The sequence below is a fragment of the Physeter macrocephalus genome, chromosome 8 (assembly GCF_002837175.3).
Source record: "Physeter macrocephalus isolate SW-GA chromosome 8, ASM283717v5, whole genome shotgun sequence".
Taxonomy (NCBI): domain Eukaryota; kingdom Metazoa; phylum Chordata; class Mammalia; order Artiodactyla; family Physeteridae; genus Physeter; species Physeter macrocephalus.
Genome location: NC_041221.1, coordinates 68131755 through 68136554, shown reverse-complemented (window position 1 = coordinate 68136554; position 4800 = coordinate 68131755). Strand labels below are relative to the sequence as shown.

Sequence of the window (4800 nt, the reverse complement as noted above, 5' to 3'; positions counted from 1 at the left end):
TTTTTTTTTTTAGAAACAGAACTATTTTAACAAGGGAAAAAAAATTCCCTCATTCAAACCTCTTTGAAGTGGTAATGGCTGCAAACTTGCAGCACTTAGAAAACTATGCTATCAACAAGTTCTGTCTTTAAGAACTTAGATTAAGAAATCTAGATAGCAGATGAAAGTGGATTATTTCTTCAAAATTTTAGTACAACTACTGATAATCAAAAGTTTCAAAGCAAATATGGCACATAACAACTCAAGCATAAATAAAGATGGAGAGCCTGGAGAATTTTGATTTCCTAAAATTTCAAAAAATTCTATCATTGCAACATACAGGATTTCTCCCCTATTTTAATCTTAGAAGTTTCAAAGGAAAGGGAGTGGATTACATACTCACACGTGAGTGCCCACACAAACACGCACACACGCACGCACACACGGTGGTAAGTAGAGTATCTAGTCCCTTCCTCCCACCACCTAAATCTCACTTTATTTATTAAAAGAAAATTGTGCAGGACCCCCCTCACTGTTTTCCCTTTATCTAATGATTTCTGTGACCTTAATTGCTGCCATCATTGTTACTTTTCTAGTGTTTCAACAGAAGATTCAAAAGCAGCTTTATAGTCAGGAATGTGTACCTGAACACCTGTATAACTGCAGGGCGCCAAGGTAGTAACAACTGCCAAATTCAGGGATGGAACTTTTGAGTTCCACAGTAAGATGTAATTCATGTGAAGCTCAGAATCATGTTTCAGACCATTGAACTTACTCAAGTTAAAATACAAATAGCTGAAGACATGATGTAGAAGATTAAGTACTTGATGCTGTTAACATAGTTACCAATTAAAGTCACAAAATATTCCTCATTATTATTCATGCAGATAACTGAGAACAAAGATAGTGCAGAACTTAACTTTGAATAAAAAATCATTCCTTCTCTTCTTTCCACTCCCCTATACTCTACAAAATGTTTTCCCTGGGACTAGGCCTTGAAAAGGCCACTACATATTAGTTGGACATGCATTACTGTCTGCAATTTAAAAAAGCTAATTTTGTGGTGGTTTTTAAATTTTATAATTTATAATTACATTATAAAAATGTCCACATGCATAAATCTAAAACAGGTTGAAAACCTACAGTGAATCTACAATATATTGTTTTACATTTGACCACTGGTTTGTGTTATATAGGAGTCACAGATCTGGTAAAACATTGTAACAATTTAGGAAGGCATCTAAATCTTTAAATTATGGACAAATTTTATGTTTGAATCTACAAAATTGCATGAAGGCTGAACTCGAGAGACTTCCTATCATTCTAAAATTCCTCACTCTGAACAAATCATTTTTAGGACACTTTCTTATAAATATCACCCTTTGAAAGCACATACAATTCCATTTGTTCCACATTATATGATCTTAACCTACATAGGGCTGAACTCAATTATTCATGGAATATCAAATATGATAGGAAGACAAACCTGAGAGAAACATTTACAATAGCATAACTTGCTAAATTCCTCATCACCATTCTCTGAAAAAAACTTCTCAAGCCTTTCTCTTTATTTTAGCAATGGATTGTGGAAAATGTGCGATCTTCTCTTGACGTGAAAATATTTCAATGCACGGTGATCTTGCCTGATGGATTCAGTATTTTCTGCATAACTGATACAGGAACTCCTATACTACTCTCTTCCATCCTGTTGTAAAGGTCAGAAAAAAGCAGCAGACTGGGAGGGAAACAGCTTATCACCAGGGTAGTAATGTCTGAAGTCTTTCAAAGTATGTTGGTTTTTCCCTCCTTTGTCTCCATTTTCTTCTTACACCTCACAAAATGTAAGGGTTTTGTTGTTGTTACCACAGTTGTTCTTTGTAGGTTTTTTTTTTTTTCCTTTCTCCAGATTAAAGTCCTGTCTCTCCTTAGTTTGATTCTCTATGCGGTATTTGACTTGCTCAGTTCCTGCCTGATTGCATCAGTGAGCTCTTCTTTTAGCTTAGTTAATTCTTTTCTCATTTCATTTAAAATGTCCTGCTTCAGCCTGTCATAGTCCAGTCCCTCCTCCTGGACTCTGTTGGCACTGGGCTGTGATGAGGGTGCAGATTTTGGTCTGTATAATGAAACATAAGACCTGTTGTCAAAAACAATCTGATTTTTCCTTGGAGAATCCCATCTGGAAATAACAGGTGACTTGCTGCCATTCATTGTATTTGTTCTTTCCCAAGGTTTTCTTGTTGGTTCAGGTGTACTTGTTGAAGAGGCCTTAGAAGTTACAGGCTCTGAATCTTCATTTTTGTCCTCTTTTTGTTCTGTTTCTATTGTTGATCCCTTTTCAGCAATTCTTCTCCTCCTAGCCAGCAGGGCACTCATTTCTTCCATTAAACCACTACCCCCTAACGGAAGGGATCCATTTCCACGACCCATATCTGTTTTAGATGAGGCCGAATTCACACACCAGTGGTATTCCCTCCGCTTGGGAAAGAGGCATCCTCCATCCGTGACACTTTCCTAAGTTTTGCTCCAGCAACCGCAGCTGCAAGTCCAGTTAAAGGGCCATGGTCTTCAGACATGGATCCCCCAAAAAATCCAGATGCAGGGAGGGGAGGAGCAGGAGGTTGTGGGGGAGGAGGGGGTATCCGATTAGGAAGAGGTGGTGGAGGAGGCGGGGGGGGGGGCCCTGAGGATGGAAGTGGAGGGGGTGGAGGGGGCCCTGGGGGAGGAGGGAGTGCGGCTGATACCTGGGCAGGACCTGGTGGGTCCTGGTGGGAGTGGAGGAGGGGGTGGAGGTGCAGGTGGCCCCAAGACAATGCCCTGTTGGGCCGGAGATTCCGCGGCTGAGAGGCTGCCTGCGAGCCTGGCTCAGAAGCAGAGGAGTGGTTTCCACAGAGGCAGGGGCAACGGCATTTGCTATTTTTCGCTCTCGCTCCCATTCCAGCTGCTCCCTTTCTAGCTGCTCTTGCCGCTCTCTTTCTGGCCTTTCCCGGTCCAGTCTCTCCAGCCTCTCCCGCTCTTGTCTCTCCCTCTCCAGACGATCCTGACGTTCCCTTTCTTGTCTCTCTCTCTCCAGCTGCTCCTGTTCTAGTCGCTCTCTCCAGCCTTTCCCTTTCTAACCTCTCCCTCTCCAATCTCTTCCTTTGCATTCTTTCTCTCTCCAGCCTTTCCTGCTCCAGCGCCTTTTGTCATTGCTGTTCTTGTAGTTGCCTTCTTTGAATTTCCAATTCTTCTTGTGATGGGCCATTCTGAACTTCAGCAGGTAGTTGTGAATTTTGTCTAGGCAATGTTGGCCTTGTTTCCTGTGAATTCAACACTTCTAAGGCATGCATCACTTCTAGAAGGCAACACTTCTAAGGCACTTGCGAAGACATTGGCATTTTCTTTGCTGCCAAAGTTGAGACCATACACTTATCTAGCATCCCACCATTGGTGGAAGGTCTGTGTAGCTTGATTGTACTTCAACCCTTTAGGAATGGCACAATATATCATGACCTGCTGGTCCTGAATCTTCCTGCCCACCACTCTGAATGTGTTGTTGCCTGTATGATGATATATATGAACTCTGATGAACCCGGTTGAACCACCAGCTAGCACCCACTTTTTTTTTTTTTTAATTTATGTATTTATTTATTTTTATTTTTGGCTGTGTTGGGTCTTCGTTTCTGTGCGAGGGCTTTCTCTAGTTGTGGCAAGCAGGGGCCACTCTTCATCGCGGTGCGCGGGCCTCTCACGATCGCACCCTCTCTTGTTGCGGAACACAGGCTCCAGATGCGCAGGCTCAGTAGTTGTGGCTCATGGGCCCAGTTGCTCCGCAGCATGTGGGATCCTCCCAAACCAGGGCTCGAACCCGTGTCCCCCACACTAGCAGGCAGATTCTCAACCACTGCGCCACCAGGGAAGCCCTGGCACCCACTTTTTATTGGCATCATCATAAACCATCACAGCAGCTCTTGCCTGACAGATACTCTGTTCACTTATTATTTTAAATGTATCCTGCCTCTCCCTTCTGGTCTGTAGAGTTTCTGCTGAAAAATCAGCTGATAACCTTATGGGAGTTCCCTTGCATGTTATTTATCGCTTTTCTCTTGCTGCTTTTAATATTTTCTCTTTACCTTTAATTTTTGTCATTTTGATTACAATGTGTCGTGGTATATTCCTCTGTGGGTTTATCCTGTATGGAACTCTCTATGCTTCCTGGACTTGGATTATTGTTTCCTTTCCCAGGTTAGGGAAGTTTCTAGCTATTATCTCTTTAAATATGTTCTCAGGCCCTTTCTCTCTCTCTTCTCCTTCTGGGACCCCTATAATGTGAATGTTAGTGTGCTTAATGTTGTTCCAGAGGTCTCTCACACTGTCCTCATTTCTTTTCATTCTTTTTTCTTTTTTCTGCTCCACAGCAGTGATTTCCCCTACTCTGTTTTCCAGCTCACTGATCCATTCTGCTTCATTTACTCTACTATGGATTCCTTCCAGTGTGTTTTTCACTTCAGTTATTGTATTGTTCATCTCTGGTTGTTCTTTATATTTTCTAACTCTTTGTTAAAAAATCCTTCTAGCTTATCCATTTTTCTCCTGAGTTCTTGGATCACCTTTACAATCGTTACTCTGAACTCTTTCTCGGGTAGATTGCCTATCTCTACATCACTTAGTTCTTCTGGAGTTTTATCTTGTTCCTTCATCTGAAACACATTCCTCTGCCACCTCATTTTGGGTTAATTATGTTTCTCACCTTTGGAGAAGTAGCCTTCTGTAGGAGATGTCCTCTGGGTCCCAGCAGTGCACTCACCCAAGGGCCAGGGGCCAGCGGTCCCAGGGTAGTGTCTG

At 42.2% G+C, this 4800-nt stretch overlaps 1 pseudogene; it reads right to left on the bottom strand.

Annotated features, from left to right (window-relative positions):
• Positions 1–1828: 1828 nt before the first annotated feature.
• Positions 1829–2912, bottom strand: LOC102975401 (protein enabled homolog; annotated as a pseudogene).
• Between the last annotated feature and the right edge of the window lie 1888 nt (positions 2913–4800).